The following is an 18,823-nucleotide window of genomic DNA, read 5'->3' on the forward strand; positions in this document are numbered from 1 at the left end:
TATATATGAGGACAGGATGAAGCCGCAACTAAAGAACCATAGCGACTTACAAAAGAAACGTACGGGTTAACCCTACGTTTGTTGGTATCCTCAACCTTCACCAATCTTTCTTCTTTCTGATGGTTTTGTGAGGACAATAAGTGATGCGGGGACCGGAGTAAGACGATGCTAAGTTGTCAGATTGCGCATTGATGGTACTGAATTACTTGAAGCAGGCATATCAGCGCAAAATTGGCAAGAAATCATGATTTAGCCTATTGGAACAATTTTCGAGTGCGCTACAGTATTTTGGCCATAACTCTGGCTACGAGTATCCGATTCACACATATGACCTCAATTCGGAAAGCTACGCTCAGTGCACCTCGTTTCGAGCCCAAAATCTGCTATTTTCCTTTTCAAAACCCTAATTTTAGATATTTTTTTCCTTTTACGGTAACTTTTCGTTTGTCGTTTAGGAGGTGATTTTGATTCCGATTTGGGCCAGATTCTTGGCAGCCAACTTATTTTATTCTATATTTCGTTTTAATAAGGTTATTAGGGTTTTGCTATTTTTGGCAATTTTCAGCTATAATAGCCCGGCTTGTGGGCGTTTTTTTCAAGAGACAATTTTTATTATTGATATTTTTCTCAGAGTTTATTTCTATGTTTTGGGATCATTATTCTGTTTTCTTCCTTACAAACTGCCTATTGAATAGCCTGCATAATAATCGCTATTCTGTCCGGAGTCAATAAGGAAGCGTGGTTGCTTACATGATTTGCATGCAAAACTTTATGCATGACGTTGAAAATCAGAGTTACCTCTTATGTCTGTTCATTCTGGTGGAATAAGGGATGTTGTGTTTGTTATTAACTTATTGTGCTTTAATTTCTAATAAGACGATAGGAAGAAAAGCTAAATTCACTTATCTAATACCTTAATTAAATGGCCAACTTTTGCATGAAAAATTACTTTCAGACGTACGCATAGCCACATCACGGTGACTGTATTCTGTGCAGAGATTTCATCCATAGAACGTGAATTGAATCACGACAACGTTGTCCTTAATTAAAACGCAAGGACTGTAGGAGATGATCGAAAAGAGGAGTGGGGACCGGGTGAATTTAATATCCTAGTATTCACAAATATATAGATATGAGGACAGGATGAAGCCGCAACTAAAGATCAAACCATAGCGGATCGAACCATGCATAGCGAACGGGTTAACTCTGCGTAACTGCGTTTGTTGGTATCCTCAACCTTCGCCAAACTTTCTTCTTTCAGATGGTTTTGTGAGGAAAATAAGGAAGCGTGGCTGCTGACAAGATTCGCATGCAAAACTTTATGCATGACGTTGAAAATCAGAGTTACCTCTTATGTCTGTTCATTCTGGTGGAATAAGGGATGTTGTGTACTTGTGTTTGTTATTAACTTATTGTGCTTTAATTTCTAATAAGATGATAGGAAGAAAAGCTAAATTCACTTATCTAATACCTTAATTAAATGGCCAACTTTTGCATGAAAAATTACTTTCAGACGTACGCATAGCCACATCACGGTGACTGTATTCTGTGCAGAGATCGATTTCATCCATAGAACGTGAATTGAATCACGACAACGTTGTCCTTAATTAAAACGCAAGGACTGTAGGAGATGATCGAAAAGAGGAGTGGGGACCGGGCGAATTTAATATCCTAGTATTCACAAATATCTAGATATGAGGACAGGATGAAGCCGCAACTAAAGATCGAACCATAGCGGATCGAACCATGCATAGCGAACGGGTTAACTCTGCGTAACTGCGTTTGTTGGTGTCCTCAACCTTCGCCAAACTTTCTTCGTTCAGATGGTTTTGTGAGGAAAATAAGGAAGCGTGGTTGCTGACAAGATTCGCATGCAAAACTTTATGCATGACGTTGAAAATCAGAGTTACCTCTCATTACTAGGGTAAAAAGACTTACTGCTTCGAGGTATGATAACAATATTTGTAGGAGAGGACAAAAATCACCGTCTTGACACCACAAAAAAAGTCTGCATTTAATGCGTGTCTACAGTAAATTATTTTTTGACACTTCACTAATTAGTGATGTGTTAAAACTTAACAGCTCACTAAAATCATTATTGGCATGTTTGATTTAAAGGCCACTAAATTAGTGGCATGTTGGATTCAGAACGCCACAATTTTTGACATGCCACTAATTTTAATAGAACTGCGTATCCCCGCGCGGTTCTCCTTGTTTTCACCTGCAACAACAAAGTTTCCCTCTCTCACTCTACTCTCTCTCTCTCTCTCTCTCTCTCTGTCTCCCTCTCTCTCTCTGTCTCCCTCTCTCTATTGCCGGCTGCCGCATCAACTCCGACCACCGCACGGTATGCATCTCCTCTCTCTCTCCCTCCCTCTCAATATCTCTCTTTAATTAGCTCTCTCTCTCTCTCTCTCTCTCTAGCTCTCTCAATATCTCTCTTTATATAGCTCTCTCTCACTCACTCTCTCTCTCTCTCTCATCTCTAGCTCTCCCGCCCAACTCAGACGTCGGCCACCACCGACGCCGTCCATCCATAAGGTTAGTGACTCCGTTTTTTCTTCCTTTTTTTTTTTCTTTAGCAAAAATACTTTAGAATTTTTTTTCTTCAGCAAAAAAAATTTATGCATAAATGCTTTGATTTAGAATTTGATATATAACAATGGAATTGTTTTATTTATATATATAAAAAAAAAAAAAAAAATTCAAAAATTCATTCATTCAAAAAAATTAAATATATGTGGGTTTGTCTATATCCTCTACCTGGCAGTGTTGATTGTCATTCATGGGGGTTTCTTGCGGTTCCTTCGGATTTGATTGCTTCTTTGTCTCTCGAGTCCTAGGCAAAATGACAAGTATCTCATCTTTGGTCATAGAAATGACAAGTATCTCAACTTTTAGTCATAGGAAGGTATCCTCTTGTAGTTTTGGTATATACCAACACTACAAAAATGCATGCAAATAGCCACGTGCAGTTTGACACGTGTACAGTGTCGTACACGTGTCAAACAGTTAGACACGTGCATTTTGACACGCGTGATACGCGTGTCAAATGTGCATGTCACGAACTGCACAATTTGACACGTGTATTAGAATACACGTGTCAAATGGTTTGACACGTGTATGAAAATACTCGTGTCAAAACGGTTTGACACGTGTATTAGAATACACGTGTCAAACCGTTTTTTTTAAAAAAAATTCTAAATTGTTAGCCACGTGTATACATACACGTGGCTAAATGTATTGCTTTAAAAAAAAGAAGATTGACACATGCAGAACCAGTTTCGAAACTTGTTATTTAAAATATTGCTATTTAAAAGAAAATTGTTATTTAAAATATTGCTAAAATCAAAAATATTGAATATTGCTATACGAATTCGAAACACATGCAGAACCAGTCGTCGTCCACTTAGAACTGGCCGGTGGTCCGGTATTGACGAGAGAGAGAGAGAGAGAGCGAGAGACAGAGAGAGCGAGAGAGAGAGCGAGAGACAGAGACAGAGAGAGTGTTGACGGAGAGCGAGAGACAGAGAGCGAGAGACTGAGAGAGAGCGAGAGACAGAGACAGAGAGGCGAGAGAGTGTTGACGGAGAGCGAGAGACAGAGAGCGAGAGAGTGAGAGAGAGCGAGAGACAGAGACAAAGAGAGTGTTGACGGAGAGCGAGAGACAGAGAGCGAGAGAGTGAGAGAGAGCGAGAGACAGAGACAGAGAGGCGAGAGACAGAGACAGAGAGAGTGTTGACGGAGAGCGAGAGATAGAGAGCGAGAGAGTGAGAGAGAGCGAGAGACAGAGACAGAAAGAGTGTTGACGGAGAGTGAGAGACAGAGAGCGAGAGAGTGAGAGAGAGCGAGAGACAGAGACAGAGAGGCTAGAGAGAGAGAGGTGAGAGCGCGCAGAGAGAGAGAGAGCGAACGAGAGTGTATAAAAAAAAAAAAATTCTTTTTGAAACTTAAATTAAGAATGCTCATCAGGTGGGCGCGGGATAACTCCCGCGCGCCTACCTACACCATTCCGGGACGTGTATTTAAATACACGTCCCCAATTGTTAAAATTTTATTTAATTAAAAAAATTATATTTAAAAAAATAACATTTTGACACGTGTATTTAATACACGTGTCCAATTGGACACGCGTATTAAATACACGCGTCCAATTGGACACGCGTATTAAATACGCGTGTCCAATTGTTAAAATTTTATTTAATTAAAAAAAATTATATTTGAAAAAAAATAACAGTTTGACACGTGTATTTAATACACGTGTCTAATTGGACACGCGTATTAAATACACGTGTCCAATTGGACACGTGTATTAAATACTCGTGTCCAATTGTTGAAATTCTATTTAATAAAAAAAATTATATTTGAAAAAAATAACAGTTTGACACGTGTATTTAATACACGTGTCTAATTGGACACGCGTATTAAATATACGTGTCAAATTGGACGCATGTATTTAATACATGTGTCCAATTGGACACGCATATTAAATACACGTGTCAAATTGGACGCGTGTATTTAATACGCGTGTCCAATTGGACACGTGTATTACATACACACGTCCAATTGTGGCGGCTGTACAATTAGACACGTGTCTCATAAGACACGTGTCAAATTGGACGCGTGTCTACAGTAACAGGTACTGTAGACACGCGTCCAATTGTCAGTATTTTTGTAGTGCAAACTTTTATTCTGCATTGTGAGTCCGTCCTTAATTTATTTATTTATTTATTTAAATAAGGATTTAATATAAGGGTTAATCGGTAGTTTCACATCAACAAAATAGAATAAAATTGTGTTTCTAACATTTTTTATTATCCTGACAGGATACGCGTGAATCACATGTCTATGAAGGGGACATTCTGCTATTTTCTAATTGGAAGTTTCTGGTGTTCATATACTACACAATCAGAACAAGTTGATAACCTTTTCCCTCTTAAAACCCCACCACCGGCCATCACAGTCTGTCTCCCATTTCTCTTAAAGATCTGCCACTACCATCGTTTCATTTCTCAGACAATGTCAATCACAAGAAACCAAACTACTCTTCAGATTTTATGGTCAATATACCGTGTACATGATTGTCATTTAAATTTTTTAAAATGATTTAATAACGTATTTACCACGTGGTATTATATATATATATATAGTTACGTCCACACATTTGTCTTTGTAGTTTGTCTCCAACCCAAATTGAATTTTCGTACTCTAAAAGAGTTCATTATTTATCTATTTCTATTCAATTAATCGTGGGTTCTTATTTGTCCAATAACTGCATTAACTAGAGAATGTGCCATGTTTAGAATAAAATTTTGTTAATATTAATAGTGAAAAAAATAATGACCATCCTATTATGTTTACTTTATTAAATATTTTGTTACTATGTTGTATTATACGTAAAGAAGAAGATGGACAAGACTTAGATGACAAAGTCTATGGGTACGAGGGAATATAGAGATGGGTGTAGATTATTTGTTGACTTCGCAGTTAGTAACTATAGAATCCCCAATGGAAATATACACTACCCTTGTAAGTATAACCAGCGCCACCCGCCCAATGTCGTACTTGCCCACTTGACAGGGGGTAAGGGAATAATGACTACACACACTACATGGTTTGGGCACGGTGAGAAGCATGTTCGGGGTCCTGTTGCAGGTTCTTACTTGAATCGCTCGGCCGCAGATGTGGCTAGTGGAAGCACAGAACAGGGTGGCGACATGCACTCAATGTTGCGTGATGCATTCGGCATATACGAAGTTAAAGAAGACAATTGTGAGCCTGAGGTCGTGGTTCAAGGAGGTGAAGAAATTGGGTGGAATAAAGAATCAGCTGAAGGGAACGCTCAGAAGTACTACGACATGGTTAAAAAGTCGGAGAAGCCATTTCATGGGGGTACTAAACATAGCAAGCTGAGTGCTATTGTACATTTGTACAACTTGAAGTGCGTTGGCAGACTTAGCAACAAGATTTTCTTGGATTTTTTGCTTGAGTTCACCATCCAGTTGCTGCCTGCATGTGATGACACTTTGCCAGCTAATACATATGAGGTGAAAAAGTTTCTTAGTGACATGGGGCTTGGTTATGAGAAGATTCCTGCATGTCGTAATGATTGTATGTTATTCTGGAAGGACAATCAAGAATTAGAATCATGCATCATTTGTGGAGAATCTAAGTGGAAGGATGAAATTCATTTGGACGAGGATGGTCAACCCATATCGTCGAGAAAGAAACGTCCGATGAAAGTATTGCGGTGGTTTCTACTCATCCCCCAGCTACAGAAGCTTTTTATGTCGGAACATACAGTGCCCCACATGAGATGGCATGTAGAATTTTCGGCTGACAGTGAAGCATGGAAATCATTCGATCTCTTACATCCAGAATTTTCGGCCGACAGCAAGAACGTCAGGCTTGGTCTAACCTCATATGGATTTAATCTATTTGGGAACATGAGCACTTCCCATAGCACTTGGCCAGTAATGCTTGTTCCATACAACTTGCCTCATTGGATGTGTATGAAACAAATATCATTCATATTATCTATGATTATCCCGGGCTCAAGTTCACCTCGAATGGATATAGATGTCTACCTTAAGCCATTGATTGAGGAGTTACAAGAACTAGGGAATGTAGGGGTACGCACATTTGATGCCTCAAAGAAAAATAATTTTGTGATGCGAGCGCAGTTGATGTGGACAATAAATGACTTTCCGGCCTACGCAGATTTGTCCGGATGGCCTAACAAGGGTGAATATGCATGTCCTTGCTGTATGCATTCAACATGGTCTTAATGGTTAAAACATAGTAAAAAAACATTGTTATATAGGGCACATACGATACTTGCCCATGGATCATCTGTGGAGGCGAAACAAAAAAAAAAAAAAACATTTGACGAAACCCAAGAATCAGAATGTGCCCCCCATGTGTAAAGTGGAGTTGAAATCCTGAGACAGTTAGAGGGTATGGTATTTGGGGATGAGAACGCGGGCATGGCAAACAAGGATAAAAAGAAAAAAAGGAAGAAGTGGAAGAAGGGAGAAAGATCGACTGAAAATGTAGTTTGGAAGAAGAAAAGTATTTTTTTTTAGGTTGCCGTACTGGAAAGATAATTTATTGCGGCACAACCTTGATATTATGCACATAGAGAAAAATATGATGGACAACATACTTGGCACAATTCTTGACATCCCAAGGAAGACAAAGGACGACCTTGCATCCCGCACAGACTTGATGGAAATGGGTTTGAGACATAAACTTCATCCGTTCACGGCCAATGATGGTAGAACATATATGCCCGCAGCATGCCACATGATGTCCAGGGATGATAAAACACATTTTTTTGAAACTGATTCAAAATGTGAAGGTGCCCGACGGATATGCCTCTAATATTTCTAGTTGTGTAAGACTTAAAGAATGTACAATATCAGGCTTAAAGAGTCATGACAGCCATGTACTGATGCAACAACTTCTCCCTATTGAATTGTACGTATCATTGTCAAATAACGTGGTTAGACTTCTTGTTGAGATGTCAGCATTCTTCAGGAGCTTATGCTCTACAAACTTAACACAAGAAGATATGGACCAACTAGAGGGTGACGTCTGTGTCACTTTGTGCAAGATGGAACAGATATTCCCCCCCGATTTTTTTACTAGCATGGTTCACGTGGTCGTGCATCTAGTCCGTGAATTTAGAATCGGGGGACCCGTAAAGTATAGGTGGATGTATCCGGCAGAGAGGTAAAATTTGTGTATGCTTCATAATTATTTTAATTTTTTCGATATTAGAATACAATTGCTAACTAGCACTGCTTGAATGATGTTCCTATGTAGGAGCCGTGGGGGGTTCAAATCTAATGTGCGCAATAAAGCAACTCCTGAGGGATGCATTACGGAAGGCTACATAGCGACCGAGATGATGACATTTTGCTCGAGGTATCTAAATAACGCACCTACATTTCACAACAAAATCCAAATAAATCCCGATGGTTCAAAGGGGGTGGGAACACGAGTCATCCTCGACGTATCACATTGACACAGATTCACTGATATATTACGAAAAACTCTGACGAGTTCCTTCAGCTCTGGGCGTAAGTTGTGTTATATAAATATGTATGTTAAATTATGTTATAGCCTTAGGGTGAATAATAATGCGACTAATTTCCAATTGTAGGATGCACATGGATACGCTTAGGCGATCACATAATAGGGGGCAAACTACGGATGATCAGTTAGAAGCCCAACATCATGAACAGTTCTGCGATTGGTACCATGAATATGTACGAATTATCATCATGTTTAACTATTAAATGTTGAACTTGTACATCATATAAACTAACCAAACTAACTTTGTGCGTTTTACATTGTACATAATATACTCGTAGGTCGATCGAGTGGACGATCGAGGTAGGATGGAAATGGGTGACAAATTGTTGATGCATTGTAAAGGGACAAAAGAGACAGCAATAAGATATAACAGATATGTTGTAAATGGCAAACTGTTTCGCACTCAAGCAGATGATGCGGGAAAAAGGACTCAGAACAGCAGTGTGTGTGTGCTGACCGTTGATGATGAAATGTACTACGGAAAGTTAACAGAAATAATTGAGGTCGAGTACTACGACAGGACCAAGTACGTCCTGTTCAAATGTGATTGGGCGGACACCACGAAGGACATAGGGTACAAGGTGAATGAGTATGGGCTAGTGCTTGTAAATTTCAAAAAACTTGTCCACATGGGAAAGCTGATCACTGATGAGCCGTACGTGCTAACTACACAAGTTGACCAAGTTTTTTATGTTGAAGATGAGCGGGACCCAGGTTGGGCTTGCACTGTAAGAACTAAACCTAGGAATGTATACGATGTTGGTGGTGAAGGGCATGATGATGCATGTTCTAACTACCACGAGTGTGAGCCGCTCCTATTGACCAGTAATAATGACCATGATCTACAAGATGACTTCGATCACATCCGACTCGACGTAGATTTGATCCCAGCGTATGTGTTTTAAATTATTTATTTCTACATTAATTGGTAATTGTTAAATATGTGACTCATTTAAATACTGTGGTGCATATGGTTGATATATACTGTATAAATACGTGATGTATTTTGCAGGGTACAATGAGTTATAGAATCCCAAGTGTTATGATGCGGTATAGGGGCCAAGGATCGAGGTCTAGCGACCCTACGTACACAGAGGCAGGGTACAAACCAGTACTCGCAGATGATCACTCAGGATACCAGTACAACATGCAAGATAATACATTTGATCATCTGCCTCATATGCAACAGACGGTGAGCCAGTTAGAGGCGTGTTCCACTGGTCACGTGGCGCGGCTATTCCACTACAGCATATCAGGTTTTCATGACACCGAGACACATCTTTCAGACTATAGTGAGACACAAGCTCTGGAGGGCCTGCATGATGCATAGCCTAAGGATGAGCTTGCTACACAAGTGTTGGGCCTGTATCAGATCCGGACGATAAGTAAGTACATAGTTTTGTAAATTTAAAGGATATATACGTATTTATTGTTTTGTATTTTATATTCATTTCGGAATAATTAACATCGATATCTATTAATGTTATAGGTACTAATCCGGATGGCAGCACTTGTTTCGAAGTTATGACCATTATAGACCCGCACAAGGCATAGGAGATCCCTGTGGGGAAGAGGATCGTCATGGATTATAATCTAGGTTGGCAACCTGTAAGATTTAGAGCCAATAAATTTAGACGGCAAACCGGGAAGCTAATAAGGAGCGGGAACTTTGTGCATTTACGGGACGACTGGGCGCATGTACTGGCTCGTACAAAGGAGGATATATGGGAAGCCCTGATGGTAAGTGGACTTTTACTTACCACCAAGCTCTTTTTTTTTTTCTTTTTTTTCTTTTTATCGACTTCCAACTTGTGTAGGTGGACTTTTACATCCCGCCAAGTTATGATTTACAAAAAGTAAAACGGGATGCGTTTCGAGATATGGGTATAAAGCTTAAGAATTAGAAACACAGCACAAAAGTTAAACTAGGCATTTAGCGGGACGATACTCCTGAGATAGTACGAGCAAGAGTAGGGGCAAGAAGACTCTCCGACTATCACCCGGAGGACTTGGATGCGTTGTTGAATAAATGGTGTGACGAGGAGTATCAAGTTAGTCATGAATTATATTACTATTTTGTGTAGTTTCATTAATTTCATTTAGTTGTGTTAGTGTTTACATAATAAGAATGTTAATTGTGTAGGAGTATGCGGACCATATGAAGCAATTACGAGCATTGCAAAATACTCATCATTGCACGGGGACCCAAAGTTATGCAAGGTTGTCACACGAAGAAGTATGTTCACCAATTTATCCCGTACATATAAATGTAAACATTTTATATATATAAACATGTGTTATAATGTTTTATTCTTTTAGCAGGCTATCAAGGATGGCACTCCTCCTACTCGAGCACAATCTACACAAAAACTCACACGTGGAAGGATGGAAGCTATCCAAATGATATAGTAAAAGAGATATGTGTATGCTACTCACCTTTCATATATTGTTTTACTTATATGTGTGATTACTTATTTACGACGCACATTAGTTTGACGAACCAACATTTAATACAACATGCAGGAAAGGATGGTGATGCTAATGCCAACCGACTCTGCTGAATCGTCAAGCATAACACAAGGAACGGTACGCTGGAGACACGAAGTTGCGTACGCCGGCAGAGTTCGACAGGTTGGGCCAAATAGTTGGCCTGTGCGGGGGTCCATACGCTCATACCATACACCATCACAGCCACGTTCACAAAATCAAGGGCAAGCTGTCTTTCCACAAGAAATGTTTGCTTCTGAGATGGAGAGAGCACTCGTGGTTGAGCGGGCACGACACGCTTCTGAGATGGAGAGAGCACTCGAGACTGAGCGGGCACGACAAGCTTCTGAGATGGAGAGAGTACTTGAGGGTGAGCGGGCACGACACAAGTTACAAATGGATGAGGTGTTGGCAGTACAATCTCAGATTATGTCCCGTTTTAGCCAAATGGAGTCATTGTGGCGCTAGTCAGTATCCGTGCCCAGAGTCTCTAATGATAACGTAGTGCCAGACAAAAATTCCACACATCATATAACTGTATCATCTGTTGATAGCAGATCAAGTAATAATCAATGGATTTTTTTTTTTCGTGGTATGATTACATTTGTTTAAATTCACACGTTGTTGAATGCTTAGGACTTGATAGGATTCGATCATATTGTTTACTAACTATATTTGTTTTATCATTAGTAGATCCTATAGAAAATGTTGTGCAGTTACCCAATCATGAAAATCTTGTTAATGATTGATATTTGGTAACATTTAGGTTTATTTTAGTTGGCAAATACTTACTTGCCTTTTTTGTTCCGGTTTTGTTATCAATATATGACAAAGATTGACTGTATATTTTGTTTGTTGAAACCTTTGTTTTGATTGTTATGAATTTATGACATATGTTTATTGAAACTTTTGGAATGACTTTTTGGTATCAATCTAAGACAAAAATTGATTGTATATTTTGTTTGTTGTAAGTTTTAGTTTGATTGTTATGAATCTATGTCATATATATATATATATATATGTGTGTTTAGTGAAACTTTTGGAATGATTTTTTTTGTAGTTGTGATTGTTGATTATTGATAAAAATTCAAATTGTTGCAATTGTGTTGATCATGGATTGATAGAATTGTAGTAGATCAATATAGAATTTTGGATTGCAGAATTTTTATTTTTATTTTTTAAAAAAATGCCTTAATTAGTTGCGTGTCGGACTGACACATCACAAATTTGTGGCGTGTCAAACAAACATGCCATTATTATATATAGTGGTGTGTCTATTTGACACGCCACTATATATAATAGTGGCGTGCCGAAATGACACCCCACTAATTTATGGCGTGTCAGTCAATGGCACGCCACAAAGTCAAAAATACTGACTCCTTGATTAGTGGCCTTCTAGAAAGGCCACTAATCACACGTCACTGATGTTTAGTGGCCTTTCAGGATGCCTGAAAGGCCACTAAAAGTTAGTCACAAATCACTTCAATTTTTGTAGTGTGAAAAAGCAGTAAATGTTGAGGACCTAAATCCCACCCAAAATAAATCCAATGTTAATCTATAATGACAAATTGACAATTGACAACATCCAATAAGCACTTGATTTTGAATATGCCTAAAAGCACCTCCAACACATTATGTAAAAGTCACCCCTTGTCAAAATTTAGCTAAGAAAGGTAAAAGATATTCTCCAACAGATTGTCTTCCCAAGGCATGGTAAGTCACGTATGATGAGGGTGAGTAGTTTCCATATGGAGAAAATCCTTGACTTGTTTTCCCTATAAAAGTGATTATAATCCAATGGCTTGATTACATTCCATGTGAGAGCTGGTAGGGCAATTAATTACGTATCACCATTTGTCTCCCATTCTAATGGCCGATCTGCATAGCTGGCCGGTCGTTGAGAATTCCTTATTTTGAATGGCTAGTTTATCAAGACAATCCAATAGAAGGTGCTTGAGTGGTCGAATGGATGACAAGGTGCCTCCTCGGTTACATCATCGAATTGAACGAGGGGCCCCATTGGTATAATGGCTGAGTGAGGCAACCGAGCGATCGAGGGCTTGATAACCCTGTCGAGGAACAAATACCTCGTTAGAGGGGCCTTGAGGAGGATTTTGAACCCATTAGGTAGTCCTCGAGGGGTATCTCCTTGTGTGGCCAGTGGTAGGATTTTAACCCATCAGGAGGTTCTCGACGGGTAGCTACTCGTGCGGCCACGTGGAGGTTTTTAAGCGCCACCATAGAGAGCTAAAATTTCATGCTCAATATAGTTTAATCTAGTAGATTAGTTTACACTACCAAAAAAAAAAGGGCTTTTTGAGCCATTTTAAGGCCTAAAAAAGGCTCAAAACAATTTGAACCCTTTTTTTGGAGCCGCTTTCAAAAGAGTTCAACACATCTAGTATTAAAGGCTCGTTTTGAGCCATTTTAAACTAAAACAGCTCTAATTAGAGTGCCAATAAGTTTGAGCCGTTTCAAAAAAACGTCTCAAACTGATTTGAGCAGTTTTTGAGTTGTTTTGGTTAAAACGGCTCAAAATGGTTTGAGCCGTTTTGGTCCAAAACGACTCCAACCAATTGGAGTCGTTTTAAAAGCTCGAAAACAATTCTAAATAATTACAAAAATAATAATAATAATAATAATCATTAATTTTTTTTGGAGTCGTTTTAGGGACCCTAAAACGACTCTAAATAAAAATAAAAATAAAAATAAAAAACAAAAAAGAATTGCAGAGCCTCGAGAGCATTTGGTTACCGAGAAAACAAAAATCGTTCTCAAACATATGTAGATGTAGATAGATCACATAATTGCAAAGCTCATCAATTTATGCCAAGAATTAGTATAGATTTAATTCTCATCAATCAAATCCACCCGTTATTCTTTTTTTTTTTTTTAATTTTCTTCCCCCATTTTCTGAACAACCAATCAGCAAAGAAACAATAAACCAACCCACAAAAAAATGTAACCATGAAACAAAGAAAAAAAACTATAGAAACTTGATCTAGAGCCAAGATCCACAACGACTAAAAAAAATCACCTATAATAGAACCCTAATAGCACCGAGAAAAAAAAATACAAAAATACAAAAATAGATGGTGCTTGTCATCAAAGCCGCCATTTTCGAATCTCCCAAACCTCCGATTCTCCAAACTACTGAATCGGTGATTTTCTTGGGAAAGTCACGAAGAGAAACTTCAGCACCAAAGATCTGAACGAAGCATGGAAATCAAATTCTAGGTTTTGTGGATTTGAGAGAGGCGTATGATTTGTGCAAAGATGAAAACCCTAGGAACATAAACCCAGTGAAAATCCCAAGGCGTTCGAGATCTCCAACTGGATGCAGAAGGCATTGATGGCCGTACACGTGTCTGTTCCTCTCAGCACCTTCACCAACGCTGTTATCGCCAACGGGAGAGGGAATTGGGAATGGCATCGTCTGCGAAGGCATAACCGGCACTTGCGACGTCGTCTTTGGTGTTGGTGTTAACCTTGGACAGATAGTACATGCTCACTCTCTTCCGGTGGTGTCTGAGAGAGAGACGTCATTTTATGGGGTGTTTATAGAAAGGAAAACAAAATTCAACAAACATGAATTTTTTGGGAAGGGGGGTGCGGGACACAAAAGACCAAAATGTTAGAGTCGTTTTGGATAAAACGACTCCAACTGGTGTCGTTTTCTCCAAATTGGAGCCGTTTTATGGCAAAAACGACTCCAATCACTAATTTTAATTTTTTTAATTAGATTTTTGATAAAATATATATATATATATATATATATATATATATATATATATATATATATATATATAGAGAGAGAGAGAGAGAGACCCCTAAGCATGTAATTTGTAAGAATTCCTTATTGAATTCCGTAGAGCTTAGAGAGTTAATTTTAAAGGTATTGTGCTAAACTGTTATCTCTCAAGCCGTTGCCGTTGTGTGCTGTTGCTGTGCTGAAATTGAAGTCTATCTTAGAGGTTGGCCCTAAGGTAAAGGATTCCATTGAAGACCCCTTCAAGTAGATGACTTTGTTGGGAGGCGTTCATGTTAGGTTACACGTCAGAGTGTTGGATACGATCGCTGCATCGGGTATATGAGTGTTACTGTCTACATACTAGCTTTATCTTCTGAATAGTGGATATATTGGGTTTGGCTGCACTAGAGTGGTTTTTCTCTTAATTGAGTTTCCTCTTCATTAACAAAATTCTTGTGTCCTTCAAATTCCACACTTATATTATTTTGTTAAGACATTTTACACACACACACGGTTAAAATAGAAGTCATCTATTTTTCAACCCTTTCAAATAGGTGACTTGGTTGGGAGGCGTTCGTGTTAGGTTACACGTAAAATTGCTCGATACGGCCGTTGCATCGAGTATGCGAGTGTTACTGTCTATGTACTAGTTTTGTCTTCTGAATAGTGGATATCCTAGGTTTGGCTGCCCCAGAGTGCTTTTCTTTTAATTGCGTTTTCACTTCATCAACAAAATATATGTCTCTTTAATTTCCGCATTGTGATATTTTGTTACACACTATTGCACACACTTGGTAAATTAGAAGTCATATTAATTTTCATTTGGTATCAGAGCTTGGTACACTCTATTTAGATTCAATTCTTGAGTATTATCTTTCCTATTGACTTCTAGTTTTATCTCAATGTCTCAAAATCTTGATATTGTTCCTGCCTTTGATGGTACAAACTATGGCTATTGGAAAGCTCGTATGTGGTTCTTTTTAAAATCCATTGACTGTTAGAATATTGTTGAAACTGGTTGGACTAAGCCAATGGATGCAACTCCCAAACTAAAAAAATGCACGACTTTCTAATGATAAAGCCCTCCATGCTCTATGTCAAGCGCTTTCACCGTCTAAATTCGCAAGAATCTCAAACAGTGAATCCACTTAAGAAGCGTGGCAAATCTTAGAAACAACTTATGAAAGCACTAAACTTGTTAAATCTACCAAACTTCAAATGTTGATTTCTAGATTTGAAGAAATTAAGATGATGGAAGATGAGACATTCAGAGAGTTTTACTCCAAAATGAGCGACCTAAGAAACTCAATGGTGAGTCTTGGAAAACCATCTTGGATGTAAAACTCATCCGTAAAATTCTAAGATCTTTGCCTGAGCATTTCAAAATCAAGGTGACTAAAATTTAAGAAAGCAAAGACTTGGAAGAAATGAAGATTGAAGAGTTGGTGGGATCTCTTCAAACTTATGAGCTGTCCCTGTCCCCAGTCAAAAAGGTGAAGACCATTTCCCTTAAAGCTTCCAAGAAGAAATTCGAAGTCTCATTTGAAGACGACTCTGAGGATGAAGAAAACGCAGTGGCTATGCTGGCCAAGAATTTTGAAAGATTAATGAGGAATGAGCGGTTCAAAACGAAATTTTCTGAAAGACTGAAGAAGGCCCCCAGAGAGTCTAAACTGGAGGAAGCTGAAAAGAAAGACCCCAGAGGCCCAAGATGTTTTGAATGCTTAGACTTTGAGCATATATAGGCAGATTGTGGGAATCTTAACCAGGGAAAAGGGAAGGCTTATAATGCGACACTCAGTGATGAGTCTGAAAAAGAAGAATCTTCTGAGCAAGAAAAATTTCTAGCCTTTGTGGCTCCACATGTAGAAGATGAGGATTCTTACTACTCAGAGCACAATGATGAAGACAAGGAAGAACTCAAGGAGGCTTACAAAATCCTCTATGAAGAGTTCAAGAACCTGAAGGAGACTTCCAAGCAGCACATTCATGACCTGAATAACTTACAGACAGAGAAAAGCTCACTGCTGCTTAAGATACAAGGGCTAGAAAAGAAGTTACAAGAGACACAGGTACAATTGGAGAGGGTCATTGATGAGAAGCTGACTCATATGCTATCAATCCAGAAGAGCCCAATAGAGAAGACTGGACTCGGGTATGTAGCTCCTGCCTCTGACATTCCCACTACTTCTAGGACTGTCTTTGTTAAGCCCACAGTCCCCGAGCCTCTGCCCACAGTCCTCGAGCCTCCACCCATAGTCCTGGACAAAGGGAAGGACATTATCAATGGAGATATATCGGTCACTCAAAAGCTCCCTATCATTCCAGACATTATCAATGGAGCCTCCACCCATATGCCATCACTGCGGATTAAGCAGGCATGTCTGACCCTAGTGCTCCCTTCTCGAGGCTCAAAGAGCGAAGGTCAAGAAAGAGGTGCCCAAACAAGCAAATTTTGGCACAAAACCTCTAGCCCAGTATCAGACTCCATGGAATCAAGCTTTGAGGCATCAGGCTCCCAAATATCAAGCCCCATGGCATCAAGTTCGAAGGCATCATGTCCCACGACACCAGGCTCCTCAGCATCAGCGGCCTTAGCAGAGATTTGTTCCTGCCAAGCAAAATGGCAAATCCAAGGCTAACAATTCAAGGCACTTCATGAAAAGCCTCAGAAGGTGAAGGATGATCAACCCTGCGGGGAGCTACCCATTTGGATGCAGAGCATAATACAATGGATAGATCATCAGATGAAATCCAGCCAACAACCACCAAAAGGAAGGTAGGCATGGGTCAGGAAGAAGGAAGACATTTACCCCCAGAGTGGGAATGGACTCACCTAGTTGGTGAGGATACACTTGCCTAGGTTTTGGTTCCTAATCCTAGAGTATCAGGTTTGATTGCATTTCATGATCTTCCACTTGTTATATTTTTTTCGTTGCTTTGCAATTTAGGAAAAACTGTAATTTGCCCCCTATTTCTCTCAATGTTTGCTTTGCAGGTACTATTTGGGGAAGACAGAAAAAGCATGTCGAGTGACTGCTTTTCTGTATTGGTAATTTTGATCCTCCACAAGTTTGATGTTGCTTACATGCTAGTCTTTTGATGTTTTATCATTATAGCATGTTTTTATTGTTTTTAATTAAAAAAAAAATTGGGGGAGAAAATGCAGTAATTTTTTTTTTCTTGGCTGTCAGATATTGCATGTAATTTTGCCTGATATCTCAGTTCATTGCGAATTAATTAACTATGCTTATATATGATTAAGAGTTTATGCCTAATATCTGCCAAGTTTTTCCTATGCATCTAAATGCTAGATAGTTACTTTCCTCATGTGATGAAAATGTGCCATATCCAATGCTTCCCTAAGGTACATTTTTTTTTTCTCTCTGGCTTTTTGTTTCTGGAAATTCTAATGAGAGAGATTTTTTTAAAAGATGGTCAAATTGACCAATATGCTAGTTGAACCTATAGCCTAAAAATTCTAACATTCTTCCTAGGTTGCAGCACCAAAAAGAAACAAGTAGTTATTCTTTTGAATTCCTTGTTATATGCATATATTCACTACTTCTGTGCATAATTAGCTTTATATCTTGTCCTTCATGGTGCGAGTAAAAATTTTATCTTGTCCTTCATGGTACAAGTAAAACAATTAGGTGCTGCATCTTAGGGGGAGTGTATCAGATAAGGGTGGCTAGGCCCTAATAAATAATAAGGTTTGACTTTTGATTGATCTTTCATTGCTTTTCTCTCTTGTTTAGAAAATCCAGTTGCTTTAAGTCATATCAGTGAACTTCATACCTTATTAAGAAAGTTTTCAAGCACACACGTATTGCATGAGTTGAGTAATCTATGTAAAATTTCTATCTACAGAGAACTTTTGTGCTGATTAAACTCTGAACTCCCTTTTATATCTTTGAATATTTTTAAGATGCTATCTGACTGCTTTATCAGTTGATTATACATGCGTGTTCTGAAGCTGACATTAGGGAAAATATTTTTTTCTGTAAATTTTTGTTCAATTTCTGTTTTTTCAATGTGAAGCATCCGGACAGTCTCCTCTTGCCTCCGGACGCATGCTTATGTGGCAACGCGTGTCCAAACAAGTTAGTGATACGTTTGGACAGGGATCCCACAGGGTTAAAAATAGCTTTCTCTCCTAGCCGCTGCACCTGTTTGGCTTTTCTTCTCTCATTTTGTCTCATTTGGTGCAATTTTCTCGGGATCTCTCACGATTTCTCGGTGTTTTTTGTCCTATTGTGCATTCTTCTGTTCATTCCATGTACTTTTCCAGTTCTTTTTTATTCTTTTCAGTGTTTTATTAACTGTTAGAATATTGAATCTTTTAGGGAATTTGTTTGAGATTAAAATTGCATATTTGTGATATCTGTTGTGTTGGGATTATCTGTTTTGGCATTCTTTTGGACTATATTGAGTTATATTGTTGTTTGTATTTTTGGAGAAGTCCATTTTACTGCCATTATGATG

This window comes from Alnus glutinosa, chromosome 4 (assembly GCF_958979055.1).
Source record: "Alnus glutinosa chromosome 4, dhAlnGlut1.1, whole genome shotgun sequence".
In the NCBI taxonomy this organism is placed as follows: domain Eukaryota; kingdom Viridiplantae; phylum Streptophyta; class Magnoliopsida; order Fagales; family Betulaceae; genus Alnus; species Alnus glutinosa.